At 43.0% G+C, this 26,918-nt stretch overlaps 1 protein-coding gene across 6 annotated transcripts in view; it reads right to left on the reverse strand.

Annotated features, from left to right (window-relative positions):
• The window catches only part of DGKB (diacylglycerol kinase beta), a 274,841-nt gene extending 249,398 nt beyond the window's left edge, over window positions 1-25,443 (reverse strand). For 3 of the 6 annotated variants that reach the window (XM_053409633.1, XM_053409628.1, XM_053409629.1), the window contains exon 1: window positions 7,559-7,760. The gene's annotated coding sequence lies outside the window, so the exon portion shown is untranslated. Of the gene's footprint in view, window positions 1-7,323; window positions 7,524-7,558; window positions 7,761-7,889; window positions 7,957-25,232 lie in introns of those variants that run through there. The other 3 variants (XM_053409631.1, XM_053409632.1, XM_053409630.1) reach the window with 3 other exon arrangements.
• Between the last annotated feature and the right edge of the window lie 1,475 nt (window positions 25,444-26,918).

Genomic DNA, 26,918 nt, shown 5'->3' on the forward strand with positions numbered 1-26,918 from the left:
AAATAAATAAATAAGACTTGCAAAACTATTTTAGATAGATTTGCAGGACAGAGACATTTTTATGGATTAAAAAAGCAACTTGTTTCTCTCCTAACAAAATTGTCTGCTTGTGGAATGCCTTTATTAATTCTTTTGTTTGTACTGATCTATTAGAAACTACTCAAAAAAGTCAATAATCTGAGCAATTACCAACTTAGCAATTTATTTATTTTACACATGCCATTTCATCTTCAGACATTATGAAATGAAAACCTAGCAACACCTTTTTCTAACAACATATGGTATACAGAAATACAGCTATAATTTTTAAAAAGATGTTTGCAGCAGCTCCTTCATTTTTGACCCTCTCAACAATTCTGACATCAGATGTAAAGTTTGGGCATCAGGTATAAACTTGGCATGTAAAGACCTCTACATATTGAGGAGCTCTCATAACAGTCAAGCACTCTTGAATCAGTTCTTGAGAGCTGAATTGTGGCAAGCACAGCCCACAATGATCAGGCCTCTCTGATCTTTTCCATTCATTTCCTCTCCCTTTCCCAATGTAAAAAAAACCAAAAAAAAAACCAAACAACTCATAGAAACCTTACCTTGGGGAAGGAGAAATGAAAGGTGGTGGCAGACATTCCCACATATGTTTTCCTTTGCAGCCCCTTCCTTGATTGCAAATGTTATATGTGTTAGAATTCCTGCTCCATGATTGCAGTCATGGGATTGTTGACTTTCACATGACGGTATATGTTTTGACTCCACAGAGTGGGAAGTGATGGAGACAGGATGTTTGTGTTACTGTGTTCCGTGAAGTCGGACTATTGTCCTTTGTTCTTTGTCTTTGCTGTCTGATGCTAGAGAGAGAGTGAGCCATGTTGCAGTGCTCCGTGTGTGTTTATATGTAAATAAAGTAGATTAGCCAAAATGCTAAGGTCTGTCACGAAAAGCTGCGAAGACTCTGCAGATCCCTAAGTGTGCCAATGTCTGTTGGCATGGGTCGCTGTGATGTTTGGGCAGAAGAAAGCTTTTGAAGCTCCCGAACAAACAACCAGGAGGGAGGGAACATGCCAGTCAGGCATGTGCCTCTGCCAGGGTCCTACTCAAGGGTAGGCTGAACTCCTGACAACGTGGACCTTCTTTTACCACCATATTTCCTGGGATTTAATACATCTATGGGAGTACCCCACCACTGCCCTTTCTTCCTCCCTGGAGGTAAACATTTTGACATGGGGAACAGAGAACTGAACAGCGATGGAGATTGTGGGGCTTTTCCAGTGTGTGTTTTTAAAAAGTGCTTTGGGATACAGGAGTTTAGGAATTGTTCTGATAAGTAATGATTGTGATGATGATGATGATGATGATGATGATGATGATGATGATGGAGAAGTGCTTTTGGGTGAGATAACTGGCAACAAGGCTTGCATCCTGGCTTATGAAAACCACCATTAGGGCAATGTGGGTGAATAGGTAAGCTGTATTAGGATGCTGAATTGACCAGAGTGTACCCCAAGGGGAAAGCCTGAAAAATTCCAGGGGAGCTGGGAATTACCTGGAAATGATCTAATGTTGTGCTGAAACTAGGTTTCTTTTCAAATGCCTTACTAACTGTTCTGTATGTATCTTTGCATAAATCTGATTTCTTCTGTCCTTTATTTTTTGTATCACATCTTTGGTCAGAAGATTTTTTTTGAGAAGAGGATAGTGCAATACCCAGGGTACAAGAGTCTGTTAGTGAATGTTAGGAATTAATCAGTGGTAGCATCTAGATCATACTTGTAACACTGAAGAGAAGATACAGGCTGTTGCAGTTCTCCTGAACTGTGCCATGGAAATTCCCAGGTTTAGCTTATGCAAACTAGCCTGGCTGGGCTGATTGAACATAAGTCACTGTGAAACAATGACCAGGCATCTACTCATCAAGAAAGGTGTTTGGGTCTGTGCAAAACAAGGGATGGCAATGTGGTGGGCAGGGCCTCAGGCCACTCAGGAAAGTTTGCCTCTTGGACTCAAGGCTTAGTAAAAGGGGTGAGCAGGCAGAAGAGGAGGTGTTGGGCTTGGCTAGGTGTTCTGAGAAGGAGAAGGAACAAAAAGGGAGAACATAATGCAAGGGCTGAAGGGCAGAACATTAGAGCTGGCTGGGAAGCAGGATCAAAGGAATGATGCTTAGGATGGTTCTGTCGCCAGTGCTGGGCTGCTATGAAGAACAAGCTGCTCTTGAGAGGACAATGCTGTAATATCTGCACCCCCTTCATCTAAACTCAGACGCAAATATGTGTAATTAAACCATATTTCTTAAAGACACTACAGCCTCCACTGCGTCTTGCTTCTCAAAGGGAACACAGCCCCCATGTGAGAGCCTGGAAGCCCCCTGCAATCACATGCACCACTCGGCAGAGATTGGGGGTAGCATACAACCTTTGTAAAAATATACCTCAAGCATGTCCAAAAACTTGGGTGTGCCCAGTGGGATTTTAAAGAGGGACACCCTCATTTCACAAACTGTCTCTGAATACCCCCTGGCTTTCCCAAACTTTTTCATAAATGAGATGAGATTGGGTGAGCACGGAGATGGGTCAAGCTTACTAATGACACTAAGGCTAGGTACACATTAGCAGCTTGAAACACAGCAAGGTTGCTTTTCCCTGCTGCACCTCAAACCGCGGTTGCACATTGCTGTACAAAGCAGAGAGGAGGCAGGGATGTCTTCACCCAATGAATATTATTACCCTTTTGGTTTCCCTGTACCAGCAACGCAGAGAGAGAGAGAGAGAGAGAGAGAGAGAGAGAGAGAGAGAGAGATGAGGCTGCCTGTCCATTCACTGTCATCTGCACATGTGCAATGGATCTCTCAAATGCACACACTTCAGGTTAACTATTAAGTGGAGGTGGCATACATTTTAAAATTGGATGGAAACTGTTTTGAAATGCATCAAACAGGAGTGTTTCTCAGGAAACAACAGGATATTTCATGTTTGTGTACCTACAGAAGCAACCCATCCTCCTTCACTATCTGAATGTGCTGCTCCCTGTCCCCCAAGCCCTGACCCCATTTAGGCTGCATGCCAGAGCACACCCCCTGGGGGAGTATTCTGCAGTACTTTGACGCAGAATTGGGGGGGGGGAGAATATGAGCAGCAAAGCAGCGCTCCCAAAGAGTGGTCCGCCACTGGCAAAAGTGGTGGGACAGACGGGGCGCTGGATCTTGTGCTTCTGCTGCCTGAGGCAGCTGCTTCACTCTGCCTCATAGGCAGGCCGGCTCTGTATTCACAGCTTCAAAGACTAATGGTGGGAGCACACTGGAGGCAGAGTAAATGCTAATGCATACACAGCCCAAATTATTCAGGGTGGTGAAAATAGAAAGAGATTTTGAGCAGCTTCAGAAGGTTATTTCGAAATTGAACGGCATTAAAGCAGCAAATGCTGTTCCGAGTAGCCAACAGAGAAACTGGAGCCAAAAAATAAAAAAAATAAAAATCCAAACTCTACATATATATAGATAGGATCTGAGCTTGCTGTAAGCAAGCGGGAAAGACATCTCATGGGCACAATAAAAATGCCAACCCTGTGTGCAACTGCTGGGGGAAAAAGGTGAATTTCGTACTGGGGATAATTAGGAAAGGGCCAACAAATCTATGCTGGGACCACACTCAGTGTATTATGTTCTGGACATTGCATTTCAAAAGAATATAGAGCTGGGAAAAGGGCAGGAAAGGGCAACCAAAAGTGATTAGAGGACCAAAGAACTCTCCAAAGGGCATGGTTACCTTTGGAGCTGAGAAAAAGGGCAAGCAAATGAGGTGGAGTAAACAAAAACAATAGAATTATGCAGGGTATGGAGCCAGCAGATAGAGAGACAAAAACTATCCCTCTCTCATAACACAAGAACCCATGGTCAACCAGTAAATCTGTAATTGCTGGACAGACAAAATGAAATACCATGTACACAATGCATAGTTCAACTATGGAGTTTAGTACCACAAGATATCATGACGGCCATCAACCACAGAGCATGAGACTCTTTAATCTCAGGGCTGTGGGTTCGAGTCCCACATTGGGTGAAAGATTCCTGCATTGCAGGGAGGTTGGACTAGATGATCCTTGTGGTCCCGTCAAGCCTTATGATTCATACTTAACCTAGATGGCTTTAAAAAGAAATTAGAAAACATTGTGAATGATAATGGTATCATTGGATATCAGTCGAGATGACTATATACTACCTCCAGGATCAGAGGGAGTAAGCCTTAGAATACCACTTATTGGGGAACAGCAGGAGAGTGCTATTGTCCTGGTATCCTGCTTTTGGGGCAGAGTTGGAACAGGGTGTTTGAGAAACAGGATGCTGAACTATATGACTGTTTGGTCTGAGCCAGCATGGCTGTTCTTACGTCCTTAGGAGAGTTCAGGGGCCATACTGGGATGCTGCCATTGTTTCAGACAACATATGCAGAAAGTATTGCTGAAGGCTGCATTTTAAAGGCTACAGTACAATCTGATGCAAACTTTCCTGGGGGTAAATCCCATTGAACTCAGCAGAGCTTACTTCAGAGTAGACATTCGTAGGCTTGTGATGTAAGTGTTGTACAATGTTAGCCATTACTGGTAAATGAAGAAATGTACAGTTTTAGTTGCTTCTGACTAGGCAAGTATTTCAGTACACGTTTCTATCAGGGAATGAACGCACTATATGCATGAACTAAGAGCGTAAAAATCTTCACATGCATTGGTTCATGTGAACTGACTATGGAAATATTGATGCCTTTCACCACAGTGTGCCGATTTGCATTAATTAAACAACATGACACAGAAATAAATAGCTGCTAAACACAGCTGTATTAAAAACTTGTATGTTACTAACTTGGAGCACATGTGTTTAACACAGCACACAATTATAAAATCTTCAGACAATTTAAAGAGGAACTAAGCATCACACAGAGTTATCACAATATGTTCCATACTGGCTATGGAAAGTTATGAGCGCCTCATTTTAATCACCCGTGCTTGGAGTCACCAACACTATGAAGCTCAGAAATATTTTTTAAAGAACAGAAACATCGCTCAGGGGTGCTGTCAGTTTACATATGCTATTTTTGGAAGGCTAGGCACACCAGAATTTCCGAGTTGGCATTTCACAAAATGCAGAGCACATAACCATTTTGCAGGGGGTTGGACTAGATGACCCTTGGGATCCCTTCCACTTCTACAATTCTATGATTCTAAGCTCACACTGGGCAGATACTGATTTTAGAACACACAACTGAGGCCACTGTGAGGTGGGTTTACTATATCTAAAATCACATTTTTACAAGAAGTAATTAAACAATAATTTAAGATACTGATAAATGCCGACCTAATTCTTTTAGGGTAAGGACCATAGCCTGGTGGTGGAATATCTCCTTTGCGTGCAAAAGTTCCCAGGTCCAGCCCCTGGCTTCTCCAGGTACAGTTTAGAGACCTTATCCAAAACCTCAGAGAGTCACTGCAAGTCATTTTCTACTATAATGAGTTAGATGGTCATGGACCAGTGGTTTGGATAAGCTAGTTCCTATGTTCTTAATCTAGTTGGCGGGGAAGATATTTTTAATCAGTTGCTATACAACATTTATCACCCTTTCAGTTGGATGGAGAAGAGGGCCTCTAAACTATCCCTTACAAAAAAAGTGATAATCAGAGACGTCAGAAAAGAAGGAATCAAGGCATCCACATTTCATCACTGTGGAGTTGTGTGGGAGGGGTGCACAGGAGGCAGGAGAAGAAACACCAGTTGCTTAAAACCAGTGCAGTCCAGAACCCATGAGCAGAAAATCTGTTTCTGTGCTGCCCTTCAGAAACAGCACTGTGCTCTGCTTCATGGTTTCAGAATACATTTCAATTGCACGTTTTCATAGGTAAATTCTACTTAAAAGATGACTGAAATATTAAGTCAAAACCAGACCTGGTCAGCAGTTGTAGGTACACTTCTTTGGAAATAAGCTTGAGGGAAATCCACAGGACTTACTTTGAAGTAAATACTGATAGAATCACACTGAAAGCTACAGTAAACCCTATAAACCCTACCTCTGTTGCGCTTAGGTTTCACTGCCAACAGGGCCCCAAATCGGACTACTTACAGCGGAGCCTAAAGCATGCTCACCAAATGGATTCAATGGGGCTTACCCTCAGATAAATGGGGTCAAGATTAAAGCATTAGTCTGAATTCAAACCCATTGTTTGTTTTCTTAGTGTTGCAAGAACACTTAAAAACCAAAACAGAATTCAACCTCACAGAATTTTAACAGTGCAAAGAAAGCCTAGCAGGTGCACCACCTTTTAGAAACCAACAATTTAAATATCTTAAATAAGGATCCTTCTTATTTTTTACTAGCACAAAACACAAATTGTCCATAAATGTATATAATTCTGATTCAGACTGAAAGTCCCACTAAGTTCATTTATACATACTGCTAGATTAGTCTGTATAGGGCTGCAGTCCAATTCTCAGTGGGACCCATTTTTTAATATATTTGTTAGTCACCCAATGTACAATCAAAGTTGAATTGTGCAGACTGTAATGCTAGGCTCCAGTGCTATGCTATGCTAAGTTCCACTGAACCCAGTGAGGCTCACTTTGACATACACAGCAGCCATATAACTTTGAGCAAGCATCACATTTCCCCAAGTCATTTGGAGGAGGAGAATCTGCCACCTTAAATGAAGTAAAGTTTCTAGTGACCAGCCACTGCAGAACTTTCTATCTGCAGACAAAACACGTTTTTTATATTTAAAAAAATTGCTTGTATCACCAAGGCAGCATATATAAACGCAGTATAAACCAACATGACACGTATGACATCACCCCAACGTCACAGATAAATTTAGAGTAGACTCACTGAGCTGGGAAAAAAAGGCAGAAGTTAGGAAGATATGAATGGAAGAGCATCAAGGCTGCTCGCCACAACTTTCTTCCTAAGGTTCCCTTGGCATGTTTACATGCATACACCGAAGAAGGGGAAAAAACAAAAGCCGAACAAACAGCCACGCATACACACAGAGACATAAATAAAGGCTGTCCCCAAGCCTCCCGACGCTGCAATCGATCCAGCCACCCAGGCAGGGATTTTGCTAACTTGCTGCAGGTGCAATGCAGACCGAGGATATTGCATGCATCTCAATTACAGGATAGCACGGGTTATATTTTGGGGCGCGGGTGGCGAAGACAGGAGATAATACCAACTAGGCAGAAACACAGCAAGCATCCAAGCTCTGGCTTTGCAGCAGCAGCAGCAGAGTCTCGCGCGCCCATAGCGCGCGCGCGCCGACCCTCTCTCACAAACAAACAAACACATACATACATACACGTATCTGCACCCCAAGTCCTACTTAGCAGGCACTTGCTCGCCTCGACGCAGGAAGCCTCCAATGAGGGGCAGCGCCACAGGCTGCCCTCGTCCAGGGAGCAGGACGCCCCGCCGCAGCCTCCCCCTGGCTGGGGGGCAGCCGGGCTGGGGAACAGCCAAGCGGGCGCCTCCAGCACGACGCTCTCCTCGCTCAGCCCAGCGCGCCAAAACGCAGCCGCCCCTGCCTTCCTTACCTGTTGGCCGCCAGCCGCGGTAGCTCTCCTCCCCTCTCCCCGCTGCCTCGGCTCCTTATGAGGCGCTTTTCCTCCGGGCAGCGAGAGAGCGTGTGTGTGCCCGCGCCCGCGCGCCCGCCGTCTCCCTCGCGAGGACACGGAGGCGGCGGAGCAGGGCTGACGACGCGGGCCCCGGAGTCTCCCGCGCCGTGTGGCCGCCGGGTCTCCCGGGGGCGGCGCAGAAGGGGCTGCCGGCTGCGTGGCGGCGGAGGCGGCAGGCGCCGAATGGTCGCTGCTGCTGCTCCTCCAGGTGCTGCGAGGAAACGCCGCGCGCTCGCCGCAGCCTCCTCACCTGGAGATGATGGAATCGTCTGGAGCCGTCTAGGCCGGCGTCCTGCTCGCCTGCTCCTGTGGGAACATATGAGCCAACTCCTAGGGGCCGAGGTCCCTTTGCCCGCCCCCCCCCAATATTTGAGTTGATGGGCATTCAAATAGGGGGGTTGTGTCACGTGATTATCTGGGACAGGGTGTACCTCCCCCCCTCCAATATTTTATTCAAGTTGGCACCCTTGTGTGGGAAGCAGGGCACAGTAGCAGACCTATACTGGGGGGGGGGGCTGAACTGTTATGCCCCCCCTTTTGCAACCAGCAAGGAGGTCTGGGTTAGCCTTTCTTCAATGGGGTTGTTCCATGATAGATCACCACACTTTGCAACTTCTCTGCTGCTGACCCCTGACCATTAGGTCCAATCATGACCGACTCTGGGGTTGCGGCGCTCATCTCGCTTTACTGGCCAAGGGAGCTGGCATACAGCTTCCAAGTCATGAGGCCAGCATGACTAAGCCGCTTCTGGCGGACCAGAGCAGTGCACGGAAATGCCGTTTACCTTCCCGCTGGAGCGGTACCTATTTATCTACTTGCACTGGTGTGCTTTTGAACTGCTAGGTTGGCAGGAGCAGGGACTGAGCAACGGAGCTCACCCCGTCGCGGGGATTCGAACTGCCGACCTTAGGCAACAACAAAAATCCATGTTAGTCATGCGACTCAAATTGGGTCAACGAGACCCATCGTGGGCTAAATTTGCTTCTGGGGCCCCTCCAGGATTAAGGGCCCTGAAGCTTAATCTTCGTTTCATAGTAGAGGAACCCTAGCAGGCAGGATGTGAGCCCAAGAGTGCTCTGCCCACTCGCAGTTCCCAGCAGACTGGCATTCAGAAGCCTAATGTCCCTGGCAGTGGAGGAAGAACATATAACCATTGTGACTAGTAGCAGTTGAGAGCCTTGTTCTCCATAACCAGTGCAATCCTAATGTCTGTTCAGAAGAAAGGCTTTTTAGGTTCAGTGGAGCTAACTCTGGGAAGCAGCACTGGAGAGTAAGGAATCTTGCAGGCCACCTAAGTTCAATCTCTAGGAAGCTGCAGGGAATCTTGGGGTTGCCAACGTGGTGCCTATGGGCACCAAACTGTCCTTGAAATCTTTTGCGTGCACCTACCAAGCCTCTGATTACTTAAACAGACACAAACACTGCCCTCTTGGTCACAGAGTGATTAGCTTTCCCCCCTGACAGTCCAGTCTGGCACCTACCTAAATGTATTTTCAGCATCGGGCAAACTCCATTTTCCTTGACATCTTTAAAATATGTAATCTCTCTCTCTCTCTTTTAAGATGATGTTCATTATACTGTGGTTTTCACACAGTGGTTTAGTTCTATAGAATTTATCCCTTTGGCTTTCTTTATTAATTGATTATTGTAATGCTTTACTCTCTAGTTCTCTGTTTCGGGATGATTGTTTTGTTTTTAGAGTTCTTTTATTTGCAGCTTTATTGATTCCTGCTTCACTGGAATTGTGATGTTTAATCTGTTTTTATTTTGAGGGGAAATTGATTGTTATTGGGGACTGATGAATGGGATGCTTAAATAAATAAATAAACATTTGCCGCAGATATTCTTAAGGCTGCAAAATAGGCTTATGGAATCTGCAATCAAGATGTCTAAATGGAAAACACTTTTATTTACATGCTCTGCAATTCTCATTAACTGTGATTAGCGTTTCACATGTCTGCCATCCCAATTTTAAAAGTCTGTACCATGGTTTTAGAAATAAAAATGTAAGCACTCTGACATGAAGAGCCTTGTTAAACAAAATTAAGAAAGCTAAACACTGTTCTAGAAGCTGATTAAAATGTACTACAGAACATTGATAAAAGCTTCTATTTTGTTCTCAGATATCATGGTAATATGGAAAGCAATTGCACAACATTGACAAAACTAGGCCACCTGCCGCATTATGGCTTACTTGTACCAAGTTATAAAAAGTACTTGAGGGTCCAAACCAGTACTGAAAATACAACCGTTGAGGGGCTATATATTTATGGTAGAAGCTCCCACCTGCCAACACAACATGAGACACACTATGAGATATACACCAAGATGCATGGAGTTGCACCTTATGGCCACCTCCTTTTCCCAGGGAAGCTCCTGTATTGTAGTAAGCTCCACAACAGGTGGTAAGCCATCCAACAGGTGATGATATCCCTACCCCATATGAACCAACCCAGACCCTGCAATCATCATCTGAAGCCCTTCTTTGTGTGCCTCCTCCACAAGAGGTATGAAAGGTGGCAACATGAGAGTGGGCCTTTTTGTGGTGGCTCCCAGCTTGTGGAATGCTCTCCCCAGGGAGGCTCACCTGGAGCATTCATCATTATGTTCGTTATGTATCTTTAGGCACCAGGCAAAACATTCCTCTTCTCCCAGGCCTTTGACTAATTGAACAATATCTGGCCTTTTAAACTGGTGGGGGTATTCGTTTTTGTTTGTTACTATGTTATGTATTTGTGTGGTTTAATATTGTAAACTGCCCTGTGATCCTTGGATGAAGGCCAGTATATAAATTTAATTAATTTAATTAATAATACCATAGACAACCCCTGCTGTTGTCTAATCGCTGTCCATGGTGCTAAGACACTGATCAGCAACCCCATATGTCTCTTTCCTTATCAAGATGAGACCATTCAATAAAATACATAAAAATCCTGTTTCTTGGTTGTTAGGATGGTACATAGGGATCTTTTTCCTCGCCTTAACACAATCTGGCTTCATCTAGCCTCAGGATGGAACTCTTACAAGGTAGAGAGTTTGGTGCTACCAGAACTCAGGACTGTTGCCCCTTGACACTTTTCTCAAACTCTGAGTGGAAGGTAAAAGGAGGGGGAAGCCCCTCAAGATGCCCAAGTTGGATGAAGTATGGCTGCCATGGTGTATGAGTCAGTCAGGAGTGGGATACTGGGTCTTGCTGGGATATTACTCAACCATCTAACCCAGGGAGGTCCAACTTTTTCATATCGAGTGGGCCGCAAGAGTATTTCAACATGGAACCCATGGGCTGCACACTGCCTCATCACACGTAGGGTAAGCAAGGCCAAAATGTGATGCCCCCTCAGTCTTTGCGCTGCCTTCCCAAAGTCAGCTAAGGGAGGCACTGGGCAGGAGGCTCTGGCAGGGTCCTAAAGCTCTCCCAAAGCTGGGAAAGCACCAATTATGCTTTGGGAAGGAGACAGGAGGACTTTAGGACCCTGTCAAAACCCAACATGAACTGCATGTTGATTAAATGCCCATTAACAGATGTATGAACTTAAATCCAATTTCTGGGCTAAAATTCACAATCATCAAGTATATAATTAAGTACACTAATGATGTGTCACTTCTAAAAATAATGTTTCTCCCGCCATAATTAATTTCAGGAGGTGTTTTTTTTCCTAGAGGAAGCATATTTGCAAATACGTAGCTCATAATTATCCCTCCCTTCTCCAGGATTAATATAAATATTACAACATAGTGACTTTAAAGAAATAGTGGGTGTTTACTGCCAGTTGGGGGCTGATGCAGCCTATGGCAGGTAGGTGACCTTCCAACTTTGGCGCAGCCTTCTCCACCAGCCATACTAGGACCAGAGGGAGAACTTCTTCCCTCTGGTCCACTCCCTAGCTATAAAAGCCAGCCACACTCAGGCCTTGGTTTCAGTTGACGCTCCAGTATTTGCAGGCTAGCCTATTCTTTTCAGCCAGTTTTGTTCCAAAACTGCTGTTTTGTTCCAATGACAGCAGAGCATAAGCTCTGCCTTGATTTCAGGATGATTGCTTTCAAGCTCTGGCACCTGGGGCTCAGCCAGAGCCCTTTCCCAAGATCCTGTGAGCACTTGGAGGTGCACTGTGATGCAGAGAGTATTACAATCCTGTTATTCCTTCCACATTCTGAGCATACTATAGGACATGGAATTTTTGTGAAGCCTTTTGGTCACAGTTTGTGGTGGGCTCGCATCTCTCTCATGAATGGGAGGAAGATGTCCTGCAGCACTCCATGTCCCATAAATAATGGGGGTTAGCCGCCAAGACCATGTCCTCGCATGTAGCCACAACCACATTCTATTGGAAATTGCTCCGGTTCCCCAACCCCTGTTATTACTTCCATGTATGCAAGCTGCTGGAGGGCTGGCATAGGCACCACCACCCTCCAGACCCAGACATCAGGAAGCCAATTACATATGATCTCCTCTCCAAGGAATCAGGGTACCCCATTAAAGGGATCCAGGGGAAAGTGCTTCTGTCAGACTGCAGCTGATGGACCATGGATCCCCCGCCCCAAAATGGTGATCTAAAGGAGGGCTGCCCCAATTTGATATATGTCATAGGGTGATCCTTAACCTTGATGAACTCTGCCAAATAATCTTGCATCAACCCATCTGCTGGTTGATTCATATATATATATATATATATATATATATATATATATATATATATTGGAATTTTCAAAAAATAAAGAAAAAACAAAAAAACACACTTAAAAACACATAAAATTTACATTTCTTACTGTCAATGACCAATTTCCTTGACTTCCCCACACCTTCCCTTCTTGTATTCCAGTTCCAATTTTTAGCTCAGCAAGTTCTTGTCCCCAAACTTTACCTTATTTTCTCTAATTCATTTTAGTTAACCAATTTTAACTTATAAACCTCAATCTTTATACATCAATACTTATTCTTAAAAATCTTTTTCTAAGGTCGGCCCCAATTCCCTTCCCCGAATTCCCCATTTTTATGTTATTGGCAAAACAAAATTAAATGAAACAGAATATAATTGTACACCCTTTGGATTCCCAAAGCCCCACCACCCCCTTTCCCGGTTTCGAACCCCAACAAAAGTCCATCAGTCCATCTGCAGTCAGCCTGGCGACCTCACGTCCGAGGCTCTTAATTCTCTCTCAATTCCTCTCTGCCGGTTTTTTTGATAGTCCTTTATATTAAACTCCAAATCTCGAAGGAGCTCTGTCCCAATAAGGTCCATGTTTCTTCCAGCCAGGCCTCCATATTTAAAAGTGGAGCCAAAATCTTGTTTCTTACTTCTCTTAAGTCCAAATGTCCCAAAAGCTCCAGTTTCCACTTTAGCCAGGTTTGTATTCCATAGGTCTTCAGATCTCCACCTAGGGAGATCTCTCCATTCTCCATTCTTCAATTCAAACCAGATTTTCATCATCCTGATCTTATTTTCCTTTATATCCATCTTAACCGGCCTCTGGCTCTCCTCAATCATCTGTGGCATTATAGCTCCTCCTTCTTTTTCCTTCAAATCATCATGTTCCTCTTTCATCACATTCTCAGATTTCTCAAATTTCTTTTCTTGTTCAGCTGCAAAATTTTTTAATTCAACTGCAAAACTTTCCTGTTCAGCTGCAAAGACTTGAATCAAGTCCCTCCCAGGCTCAGTAACTTTATTTACTGTTCCATTCAGTATTGTAACATTTGTAGCCAAAACATCACTCTGTTCCTGCAACTTTCCCAAGAGAAAAAAAGTCCTCTCCAGTTCAGCCAGTGTTTTTCCACTTACAGCCATTTTTGTAATGTCCTAAACCCCCTCTAGAGGAATTCTGGTTTCTTAGTATCTTCCAGTTCCAACCCAAAAGTCAAGTTAGCCTTTTCTTCTTTATTTTTAACAATTTGTTACCAAATTGTAACAAATATAACCAGCAAAGACAACAGAAACAAAGTTCTCCTTTTTTCCCAACTTTGACAGCTAGTTTGACAGCTGTCAAAGTCTTTATGTCTCTTCCGCAGGCTCTCTCACCGATCGCTCCCGGGTCTTGGGGGAGGGGTGAATTCCGCTCTCAATGTTAGCTCTTATCCTCCAGCACAATCACTTATATTGCCAAAACGTGGAGTTAGTGGCTTTTATCCACAAAAAAGAAAGGTATTCTCTCAACCTTAGTTGTAAAATCCTTGCTTTAAGATGTTTACAAGGCGGGTAGGCGGACTTCCTCTTTACACCTTACCCGGTCGTGCCTAATTCCCAAAAAAAAATTCCCTTTTAAGTCCAATTTCCGTATTACTCACGGGTTGTTACTTTTAGTCCAAATGTTCAGAGAAAGAAGTCAGCGCTCTCCGTCCATGGCATGCGGCTTCTTTCAGTAGGGGAAGCAGTCGACTCACAGCACCGCACCGCTCTCCGTCCCCCGTTCCGAAGCCTTTAAAAAGGCTCCTTCGCGGGTCGGGGGGGCGCAAATGGTGCCCGCCGAGTCACCAGGTCCACAGGCTTCAACGCCTGTGGTTTCTGAGGGTCCCCGCGTCGCCGCCACGGCAGGACCCGACCCCTACTGAGCCGATTCCCTCCGGAGCTCGGAGGGAATCCGCCATTAGGCGATGGCGCTAACCCGGAAGTCTGATCTGCTGGTTGATTCTTTGGCAGGGTTCATCAAGGTTAAGGATCACCCTATGACATATATCAAACTGGAGCACCCACCGAGATCACCATTCTATACAAATCAATAGCATTTTTGAAACCGTTCTAAGTTGGAGGGCTATTTATAGCCTACTTATGTGCAGTAAAGGCAGGTTTGTTGGACAACCATTTGTAAGCCGATATCCTAAAAAATGAAAACAGAGTGCAATAGCTTTTCTAGCCCTCCAACATGTACTAACCTTTCTTCAAATGTACTAAGGTCATTCTCTGTGCTTAAAAACTTATTGATATCACAAATCAAATCAGAAAGGCCAGTACTATTCAGAGAGTTCCCGTAAAATAAAAGTACATTTAAGAACAACAATGCCCCGCAAATGCTCTTCAAAACATTTTTTTAAAGTACAGGACTAGCCAAATACGTATAAAAGATATAGGTTATTATGCATTGTTCATTAATATGGACAATTAGCCCATAACATAAGGCCTACTTGAAATGGTACATACAAATCAGACTTAGGGGGACAGATCAAGATTGCAGCTGCTGCCCCTGACTCTAACCTTCATTAGGATTTTTGAATAGATCATACATGGGTACAAGCTGGATCCATGTAGTCTCTTTCCACGCAATGTGTGCCCTACATGTTGTAGGGTACAAATGAGGCACACAGTTTATACAAACATAGGCTTAGCTGGAAGTAGCAATAGGGCAGAAATTCAGTTTGGTTTGCATTTTAATGTGAACCTAACTAAAAACTAAGATCATGGCCACTGTGCCCATCACCTCCTGGCAAATAGAAGGGGAAGAAATGGAGGCAGTGAGAGACCTTACTTTCCTGGGCTCCATGTTCAGTGCAGATGGTGACAGCAGTCACGAAATTAAAAGATGCCTGCTTCTTGGGAGAAAAGCAATGACAAACCTAGACAGCATCTTAAAAAACAGAGACATCACCTTGCCAACAAAGGTCTGTATAGTTAAAGCTATGGTTTTCCCATTAGTGATGTATGGAAGTGAGAGCTGGACCATAAAGAAGGCTGATCGCCGAAGAATTGATGCTTTTGAATTATGGTGTCTGAAAGGGGCACAGCAGCCCTTAGACTTTAATTATCATGGAAGAAAAGTGCATTTGGCAGTGACCTCACTTGTATGTTTATTAGCATATTAACATGCACCCATTTATCCTGTTTGCTCGGCTTAATCTTAGTTTTGAGGGTTTGGTTTTCAAGGTTAGGTTAGGGCCCAACTACACATTACATTAAATGGTTAGCATGGAGCTTTGTCTGTGCTTGCTTTTGTGTTCTTTAACACAAAGTGTGTGTGTGTGTGTGTGTGTGTGTGTGTGTGTGTGTTCATCAGCACCACAACACACCAAGAAAAGGAGGTTCAACGCCTCACCAGTACTGAAAAAAATAATGCCCCCTGCCCAGTGCAGCAATTAACCTTGGGGGGGGGGATGTTCTTCAATGCAGACTGCACAATGGTTCTCACCTAAGAAGAAAAACCACAATTTAGTAACGCCTTTATAGCATAGCATCTCTGATGCACACACATTAGTCATCTCTAATTGCTTTTCATTGTATGGCTGCTTTCAAGATTGTTGAGACTTATTCACTAGCCACACGAGTCTTAGAAGTCTTATTTATAGCTGTCCAAAAGGCAAACCAGTAGTAGAGATAGAGATGTCCTGGCAGAAAGAGAAGAATGTCCCATCTGTCACAGGACACCTAAGAGCCTTCGACCAATAACCAGAGGCTAAGAACCAATTCACACTATTTTCAAACAGCAAGTATAGCACTATCAGGACCAAACAAGGCAAGATATATCACTTGGAATCATGACAGTGTTCCTTTTCTTTTTCTTTTTAAACAAGAACGATAATTAATGCACTGAGGGGTAGCCAGCTGGACTACTGCAGGAAGGGAGGTTTGCCTGGTCATCTTCTGCTGTGGACCTCACAAGAATCCACCTCCCTGAACACGGGGAGCTGCCTTATTTCAAGTCAGATCATTGGCCATCCTGCTCAACGTTACCTACACTGGCTGGCAGCAGCTCTCCTGAATTTCAGAGAAGGGTCTACCGGCACTACCAGTAGATTGAAACTGGGGTGTTTTGCATTCAGAGCTACCACTAAATCACAAATTGCTATAAGCTCCAGTAGGAACGCTCCCATAGTCACCGAATGTGTGAAGGGAGGGAGCTACCAAATTCTCTTTTCAGATTCAAAGAGGTGACTGGTTTCAGAACAACCCAGCCACAAAGACCTTAATGAAAGAGACAGCAAAGGTTTGTCAGCTGGCACATATTCTGGTGTCACATATGCCAGCACCTGCCAGCCATGCGTTTGGGCCACTTACTAAGGTAAAGGTAAAGGGACCCCTGACCATTAGGTCCAGTCATGACCAACTCTGGGGTTGTGGCACTTATCTCGCTTTATTGGCCGAGGGAGCCGGGGTACAGCTTCTGGGTCATGTGGCCAGCATGACTAAGCCGCTTCTGGCGAACCAGAGCAGCACACAGAAACACCGTTTACCTTCCTGCTAGAGTGGTACCTATTTATCTACTTGCACTTTGACATGCTTTCGAACTGCTAGGTTGGCAGGAGCAGGGACTGAGCAATGGGAGCTCACCCCATCACGGGGATTCGAACCGCCGACCTTCTGATCTGCAAGTCCTAGGCTCTGTGGTTTAACCCACAGTGCCACCCGCATCCTTGGGCCACTTACTATCAGAGGTCAAATGATTTCAGTGGAATTCGTTTCTACATAAGCACATTTAGGATCAAAGCTATAACCTATAAGCTAGGAAAACTCTGTGGAGCCCTTTCTTGGGCATGTGAAAAGGCCATTTGCCTGTAAGGATAATTTGCACACAATGAAACACACACACGATTTAATGCAAGACCCAAAAACCCTCTCCAAGAGAACTGGGTATTCTTTGGTATGAGACAATGCTGTAAAAGCTTGGCAAATTTAAGAAAGAAATGCAAAGTGGCAGGCAATCAATTCAGGATTTATTTTCTTCCTTCCAAATTGTTGTTAACTAAAGCTCCTGAGCTTGGTATCAAGAAAAGAAAACGCTGAAGATTCCCAGGAGCCAAAGACAGACAACTCTACCGATTATTGGATTGTGTGCTATTTATAGAAATCTAACCTTTTTAGCCCCAAATACAGGCAAGCAAAAAAAGGCAGTGCAGTGTCATACATTTAAGCCTCAAATTATAGTAATTTTGTGCTCTTCTTGCATTTTAATGATCAGAGAGAATCAGCAAAAGCCTTTCAGTGAGTCACTAGCACCACAAACAAGGTGGTGTTGGTGTACTTTAACACAGGCAATTGGCTCCTCAGCTGTTACGACACTACAGTGCATTTCAACAGCATTTTGACAAATGCTGGCTGGCTAAGGACCATAGCTCACTGGTAGAGCTACAGCTTTGCATGCAGGAAGCCCCACATGTTCAATCCCTGGCATCTCCAGGTACAACCAGATATTAATATTGTGCATTTTGAAGTGACTGGATACATGAAAACAGACTCCTTTTGGAAATGAAGCATTGCCCAGTCCCATTAGGTAGTATTCAAAACTTAACTTGCAGAACTTTCTTCAAAACAAAAGAGAACGATACATCCAAACAGTTCCATAAGATAATATGCCACTCCATATGAAATACTCCAAACAGACTCAAAAGCAAAGGTCCTTTTTCTTTTTTATGTATTTTTCTATGTCTTCTTTTTTGTTTTTTTTTCTTCTATGTGATTTTTTTCTATTTTGTAAACTTATGTTTTTGTAAAATCTCAATAAATATATATTTTTTTTAAAAAAAGCAAAGGTCTGTCTCTCCTGCCTTAAGCTGTTTACCTGGAGAGCTTCATTTATGTCCTCACTCTCATTGAGTCTGAGAATAATGACCCCAGCTACGACCCTTCAGAGATGGCAAAATTTCAGTTCAATACCTCTCATGTGATCTAAGGTTAAACACACATGTGTTAGCTAGCAGAAAACAATAGTTAATTATCAAGGAGTTCAGAGACCATCTCTTGGCTTTAATATAGCCCATGGGAAATCCCCATGTTAAAGCCCTTTCAGAAATACACAAGCATTCACAATTTCTGTGTGAATTAAACCAATTATACTTAACACAACTGAAATCCTAGACAGCTGCTGCAAGTGTAGACAATACAGAGCTGTTGGACGTGTTTCAAGCACCTTGTCCATCTCCAATGAGATATTTATGCAGCAGTAAAAGAAGCCCTCGGCCTTTTTTTAGTTAGACACAAATATGGGAAAATTCTTCATCATACATTTTTCTTTTCTAATTATGCTTAGATGATAAAAAAGGAGAGAAATCAATAGCTTTTAAATCTCCTGTCACTTTTGTCAAGGAAGTGACAGATCAAATAATCAATTCTAGGGGGAAATGGATTTCTTTTTAGCGTCTCTGAAAATAACAATGCTTAGCACTTAACTGAGCTAGTCTGTGAGTGGGTGTCATATTTTTTACCCTCTTATTCTATGTCGTTCCTCTTAAAAAGGGGGTGTGGTAATTCTTCCACTGCAGATATTTTGCTCAGAAAAGGTCTTGGTTCATTCTCCCAATGGGAATCTAATTTGTGCACCAACCCATTTAAAATATATATATATTGTTCAAACCATCCCCTTTCCCCTAGAATGGTGGACCATGTTTATTGAGTTGAGATTTACTTCTTTAATTTTCTGAAATATTCCTTCTTTATGGACAGTGGGTCTTGTTCTGTTAGAAGGAATAAGACATTGCCCCACCAACCTCAATGTGCTTTCAACCACCCTTCCATCTCACAAGTTGGCCTTGACTGCTGGCTCCGTCCTCCTTAATCTCAGTGTTGATTCTGTAGAAGTTCGCAGAGAGAAAGACAGGGTCAAAATGAGAATGTGTTGGTTCTGCCTGTTATTCACTCTAGCTCCACCTGTCATTGGCCTCCCCGCCTCCTGCCCTACCAATAGACACCAGCCAACACAGGTGACTGCAGATCAGCCATACACAGAAACAAATGAACCATGAGAATATTCCAACAGCACTTTTAATATGAAAAATGCTTTTACAAATTTTAACTGTTCCGCTTTGCAATACCCACATGAGGCACAAACTGCCCCTTGCTTTTAAATGTGCTTAATTGTAAACTTAGACCTTGTTAATTCCAATGGGACTTTGTCATGTTTCCCTTACTTCATGGGGGTTCTATCTAGCATAATAACAAACACAAGAGACACAATTGCACAGAGGTCTTGCCACTTATAAGGGATCCTCTGTTTCAGCGGATGAAGTATTAAAATAAAATGCTAAAGTTGCATACGTAGGCATCGAAGTCCATGCATAGCTCTAGTTTGGAGAATCTTTGCAGTAAGCATCCCACTGGGAAGGTGGAAATAAAAGCCAGTGTAATTAAAATTGTAAATTTCATCAAAAATCTGTTTGCAATGAACAATAAAGGAACCCTCCCAGGATAGCCAGTTTTATTAATGATTTAGAAATACCAACACAATTTGGTTAGAATGGTTAGTTCAGCCAGCCACACTTACTATGTTATAAAAAGGAGTTCTACATATAAACAGACAAGATCAACATCTATCAAATAGAAGGAGACCGTCTAGGTGAACATATTCAGAGAGGAAAATAATGTGATATATCACAAGAATGCTGTTCTGGTTACAAAATTCATTTATTGTTTTCAGTTCAAACCTTCCCACCCTGCCATCAAAAAAGCCCCAAGCCTGTAGCCCTTTAAAATAATTAATAATAATAATAATAATAATAATAATAATAATAATAATAATAATTTCATGAATTGGCTTAGAAGAAGCTTATGTTGGGTCTTTTATTCATTCTTGATCTTCAAAATAAACAGGCTTTTTTTTTTTACCCTATTCTACTTCCATTTATAATCTGTGATCCCTTATTTAATTGTCTCCAACAGCTGACACTAACAGTGTTAAAGTTAAGAACTTGCCAGATCACTTCAACACCTGATATTTCTGTTTATCTAAAACATGTTAACAAGCAGCAACCTAGAAACTCCAGCATTAGTTCATGGTCCACATAATTGCTTAAAGTCTAAAAGTAAATAGCGTTCTTTCTTTAGATTTAACAATCAGTACATTTGAGACTCCCCCACAATGTTCTGTTTCCCCCATTAATTAAACATTGTTATTTCAATGTTTCCAAGCACTGTACACGAAACAGCTAATTAATTCAACTCAATGCTTATCTCTATCATGCAGTTGGTAAGGAACTTCCAGCACTCAGCGGGTCTCCTACAATAGACATCCAACAAAAATGGCGGGCACAAACAACCTGAAAAAGCTTTTTGAGCCAACTTATGTGATAGACATATAGAGCCACGGCATACATTGAAGGAATGCACTTAGAGATGTGTTTTTATGAGTGCACAGATGGGGAACCTGAGGTCTTCCAGATGCTGTTAGACAATCTATCACCTAGTTCCTATCATCATTTACCATTGATCATGCTGGCTGGAGCTAATGGAAGTTGAAGTCTTAACAACCTGTCCTAGGAGATGAGGTGTCCTATGCATGCATCAGGAACCCCATGCCCATATCAGTTGCTAAATGGGAATGCAAATTTATGACCACTCTGTGGAAGGTTACTGTAGTTTTCCGTTTATAGGATGCCCCCATGCATAAGACATCCCCTATTTTGGGGGACTCAAAATTAAGAAAATGGGGAGAATTGCCCAAAGTTGTTGAGCTTTTTTGGGGGGAGGATTTGGATTTCCCAGAGTTGCTGAGCTTCTTGGGGGGGGGTGCGGAAAATCGCTCACCCGTCGCTGACAACTGCATGCGTAGCCGAAACACGCACCCGCAAAATGGCCACCCTATTGACGCAGCGGCAGCCAATTGCCTGCAGCCCTTCTCACAGCCACCAATCACCCACACTATCGCTGCTGAGAATCTCCTGCTCACGGCTGAGACCAATCGCCCAACCCCCCTCTGTACTACCCATGTATAAGAAGAGGGCTAATTTCAAAGCTAATTTTTTAATAAAAAACCCTCGTCTTATAGACGGAAAAGTACGGTAATTAGTTATTTCTTTCAACAATTTCTGGCAACTACTTTGTGATTGGCAAGGTAATATTCCAAGACAAACTGAGGAATTTATCTCTGAGACTAAGCCGCCTCAAGATCCCTTCAGTTGAGAATTTGCCTTCTGTATTTCTCTGCTTCTGGGAATTTACTATGCAAGGTTCCAGTTGTTGTTGAATGTCTATATCTTCCACCTAAGGGACCCAATAACCATATGATGATATTTGGCAATGTCTCACTTGTTCTTCAAGTCCTGAGATGATGATGAGTTGAGAAATATGAGCAGGTGTGATACCACCAACCTCAAGACATTTATTTATACAATTGTACCCCACAGGCTGGAAAGGAGTAAACCAGAATCCAAGGCACTGCGCACAGCATTCTGCATGCTCCCAGGGACTTTCCACCTTCCTAGCCAGCAGCAAAAAGTGGGGACTCTCCAAAGTACATTGTAAGCACGGATGGTCCTCCTCCTCCCTATTGCTTTTGGAGGATGGATGCAATGACAAAACCTAAGAGGTGCAATGATCCAGGGTCATGGGGAGATGAAAGACCCTTTAGTGTTTCTGTAGCAAGGTCCCAGCAGGGTCGTTGTCTCCAGCATCTTAAAGCTGCCCAATCAACATGAAAGGGAAGAGTTTCAACCACAGGGAAGCCATCTCACCTTTTGTGCTGATTGGAAGTGGAATTGCTGAAAGGAAGTGATTCAGCCACTGAAGATTGGCTCTGGAGAATGTGTGAGAAGAACAGCAAGGAGGAGTTCTGGATGTTCTTTGTCGCAGCATAGAGAAAGTAACCCAGTCCTCATGGTAAGCTGCTGCTTACTTATAGGTTCAATTTGTAGCAACAGCCATCATTTGAAATACTGATCAGCGCATGACAACCAGCATGCATTGATACTCCTAATGCTGAGGCAGCATTTCACTCTAGAGAGACTATACATTAACAGTGCAATCCTATGCACGCCTATTCAGAAATAAGCCTCACTGAGTTCAATAAGACTTACTTCCAGGAAAGCATTTTAGGATTGCAACCTAGGTTTTTTTTTCTAGTTTCCCCAGCTCTGCTGAAACAGCAGTTGGTACTGTCTGAATCATCATCGTAATCTAATCTTCACAAACCACCTGAAGTTTATAGTATACTGTTATTTTTAGTTGTAGTTTTGAAATGGCTCCATTGCTTGCTTTCAGTGTAATAAGGAGGAACATACAAGAAATGACAAGCCCTAGAGAGCATGTTTATTTCTCACTCAAAATAATCTCTCCGCAAAGGTGAAATAAATAAAGCAAGCTCAGATTGGGCAAAAACATCACTTGATTCCATATGAGATAAAGTATTTCATCTTTTATTGACATTTGAATTATTTCCCCTGCAACATTGTCAGCATTCAACAGGGAGTAGGCATCACTGAAAACAATGGTGCTTAGATCTAAGCAAACATGTTGGAAACCAGTTACTGGAAACTACAGGAGGGGAGAGTATTCAAGGGCCCAAATCCTCCTTGTAGGTTTCCCCACAGGTGTCTGGTTCGCCACTGTAATAACAGAGTGCTGGACTAGATGTGCCACTGGCCTGATCCAGCAGATAATAATAATTTTATTTATGTATGTATTTATTCATTCATTCATTCATTCCTCGCCCATCTGGTTGGGTTTCCCCAGTCACTCCTGGTGGCTCCAAACAGAATATTAAAAACACAGTAAAACATCAAACATTAAAAACTTCCCTAAACAGGGCTGCCGTTAGATGTCTTCTAAAGGTCAGATAGTTGTTTATTTCCTTGACATCTGATGGGAAGGCCTTCCACAGGGTGGGTGCCACTACCAAGAAGGCCCTCTGCCTGGTTCCCTGTAACCTCACTTCTCACAGTAAGGGAACCACCAGAAGGCCCTCGGAGCTGGACCTCAGGATCAAGGCTGAACAATGGGGGTGGAGACGCTCCTTCAGGTATACTGGACCAAGGCCATTTAGGGCTTTAAAGGTCAGCAGCAACACTTTGAATTGTGCCCGGAAAGGTACTGGGAGCCAATGTAGGTCTTTCAGACCGGTGTTATATGGTCTCCTATATATTCATATAGGACTGCACGGTTAATTTATTATTTTGAATTATAGCCTGCCTTTCAGTTGAATGATCCTCAAAGTGATCCTCACAACAGACTGTGTATTGTTTTAGAGGGCCTTAGTCGACAGGCTAATCAAGAGGACGAAGTACACTTTGTTTTGAGTCAGCAGTCCCAGGTCAAATGGCACTTTGCAAAGAGTGGGAAGGGATGTAACTCAGCGGTAAATCTTTGCATGCAGAAGGTTCCAAGGTCCCTTCCAATTCTACGATCCAATCATTCTATGATTCTATGTTCAGTCCCTAGCATCTCCAGTTAGGGCTAGAAGAGAACCTTGTCTGAAATCTTGGAAAGCTTCTGCCAGTCAATGTTGACATTACTGTGACAGATGGACCAATGGTCCAAGGTCCCAGAGTGCTTAAGAGCAGCCCTGTGGGATCGTACCAAAAGCCTATCCAATCCAGCATTGTTGTTCCATATGGCACATGGGCCAACCATATGGCAATGGGAAGCATTCTTTCTGGCAGGGAGGAGGGAAGTAAGCTCCCTGCAGCTGCTCCTTCTTTGACCAAGAGCTAGAGTCAAATGGTTCTCTCCTTGCCATGATGTCTCCTTGGGAGGAAGCAGGTGCAATCTCCCAGTGGCCCTTACTCCTCTTGCCAACAGATGGGACCAGAATGTGCTTCTCACTGGCTAAGTATTTTTTAATGGCAACAAGAGGGGCAGGTTTCCTCCCCCCTTCATTGATAATTTCTCTCCTTTTTGTAATAAGTAAGCCAAGAAGATGAAGCAAGTCAGCACACTGTGGATATATTTAACTAATTAGGCTTGTGCAGTAAGAGACAGCCAACGCAGAGACATAAACAGTCCCTCCAACAATGTTGGCTGGGACTCAGCTTAGATTCAGTAAGAATTCAAACAGTGCCAGGGAAAACAGCATTTATATAATCATACTCCCATGCCACAATCACATTGCATATTCCTAAAAAGCAAGTGTCATAATGTTGGCAGGCCACCATAGGAAAGCAGAATAGGAGCAGGATGATTCTGCAGTTGAAGTGGAATATACTTTTGCCAGCGCAATTATAATATTTTTAACATGGGGGAAGAACCTGAGGTTGCAAAATTGAATTTAAATTAGAACTTTAATGACTCTGATTCCGCACATTAAAAGTTAATGTTGTAACCTGCTATAAATAAAATAAAAAGGAAATTAGAGGTTGAAGTGCAGGGTTTTTTAAAAAAAGGAATAAAAATACCTGAACTAAGATCATCAATGTTCAGTTCCACAGCAGTTACAAAATCAGGCTTTAGATCTCCTCAAACATCTTCTACACCAGGGCTGGGGAACATTTTTCACTTGAACAGCCACACCCCCTTATTAGAAACATTCCAAGGGCCACATGCGAGTGGTGGGCAGGGAAAGAGAAAAAATAGGTGGAGCAATGCATGCAAAGTTTGCTTTTTTTACAGTTAGTTAGTTTCCACATTCACTCGCACATACCTTCCATTCAGGCAAGTAAGCATTCAAGGACATCTTCCAGCGAAGCAAAAACATTCAAAAAGGACACTGAGCATGGGCAGTGAAGAGCATGACCTTAAGAAAGGTTGCGTAGCTGGGGATAGTACCAAGGGCCAGGTAAAGAGTTCTGGAGGGCTGCATTCAGTCCCCCAACCCTGCTCTTCAGAATATTAGCTTGAACAGTAACATAGAAATTACATTTTGGGGAATTAAAACTAAGCATCCAACAGAATGGCAATATTCATCCTTACTTCCCTTGTGATTGCTTTGGAGTAAAAATAATAAGAAGTTAGGTTGAATAAATTCTTACCTCTCACAAAGAGCTGGGTGTTTTTTTTATTATTATTCCAAACAGTCACTGCTGCAGTTCACCACAAGCCACCTAGCATTGTAGTCAATAAACTCTCACACAGTAGCTCTTATTCTTTTATGCAAAAATGTAGATGACAAATCTTTTTTCTAGGTAGCCTAGAGTGACTAGTCCTTTCTTATCATAATGTTGTCATAGTGACAGTGACATCAAGGAGCATAGCAATTTGGCTAAAAATAAGTAAATAAAATTGTTGATTCCAAAAGGAATGCTACACAATGTTCCTTCAGTGTTTAGACATTTCTGCATTGCTCCTCACATCTTTGTTCAGATACTACAATTATTAGTGAACCTTTTAAAGTTTTTTGTTAAAATGAAAAATAAGAACATAAGAAGGCTGCTGGGTAACACCAAGGCTGCATTCACTTTATTCCATTTCCTCTGTGTTTCCTGACCAGCTCACTTCCACAATTTATGTGATCTTTAACACAATGTAAGATTGAGTGGAATCTAGTGGAAGTTTAACACTCATTTCCGTATCAATTGCTTCCAGGGAAAAACAACAAAACAATTTGCAACCGTGATATGCTGGGAAATCATGGGAGTTTTGCCGCAAAATTTACCCGCCATTTTCATGGCTCACGCCATGTAATGAAATGTGGGGTGTTATTGCATCATACAGTTCTTTCCTGCCATTTTCATGGGTGAATCATGGGGGGGACAGAAGCGTGGATGTTCATAGAGGGTGGTGATATGGGTCCAATGACACCAGCTGTCGTCTCACACCACATCCACTGGTGTGAATGAAGTTTAGCACAGCATGGCAGTGCATTACTATCAAGCTGATGTTCCATAATGCCAGCAGGTCATGCAATGGAAAAGTAACGTTACTGGTTCAGGGGCACTAGCATTATAGATAAGAAAACTAACATCTGAATGAACCCCAAGTGCCCATCTCATCCAACCTTCTGCTTCTCATAGTAGCCAGCTAGATAGTTCTAGGAAACCCACAACCAAAGCATGCTTTTGCTCCCCAGTAATTGATATTCAGGGTTTTTTAAAAAATAAAAAGTTGCCAAAATTTAATTGTTAGATACCTGAAATCTAAAAACTTGCTCAAAGAAGTGTCCGACGTAGTATCCCTTTAAAGAATGTTCAAAGCACATTTCGCTGGTCAAAGAATTCTCCGCACTAATGTTTGTTAAGAATTGCTGGGAATTATAACTCTGTGAGGGGTAAACTGCAGTGCCTGGAATTCTTTGAAGGAAATAATGTGCTTTGAATGTGCTTTGAAGGGTATGGTATGTGCACAGCCTTAATCTATTGTACGAAGACTTCATACAATTGCGTCTGCATAGTGTCATCCAGCAGAATTTCCCCAAGTATTTCATGACCTAGTTATGCCTAGGCCTTCTGCAGAGAATCCCGATGGCTCAGCAACTTGTGTGGACATGTTTGCTAAGACACGTTGCCGATGAAATCTCTCACATTCATTCACACTTAAAATTCCTGTTTGGCGACAGGGTCTGTACCAAGGCCTTGGCTCATTGCTAGGATTAGTTTCAGTTATTGCCGTCTGAAGATGCGGATCAGACATTTGGCATGGTCTGTAAAAGAGCCACGTGTTTTTTTGATCCTTGATTCTTATGGTTGGCCAGCTCAAGTTTTCATTGATTATATGGTCCC

Source organism: Podarcis raffonei, chromosome 12 (assembly GCF_027172205.1).
Source record: "Podarcis raffonei isolate rPodRaf1 chromosome 12, rPodRaf1.pri, whole genome shotgun sequence".
Classification (NCBI taxonomy): Eukaryota; Metazoa; Chordata; class Lepidosauria; order Squamata; family Lacertidae; genus Podarcis; species Podarcis raffonei.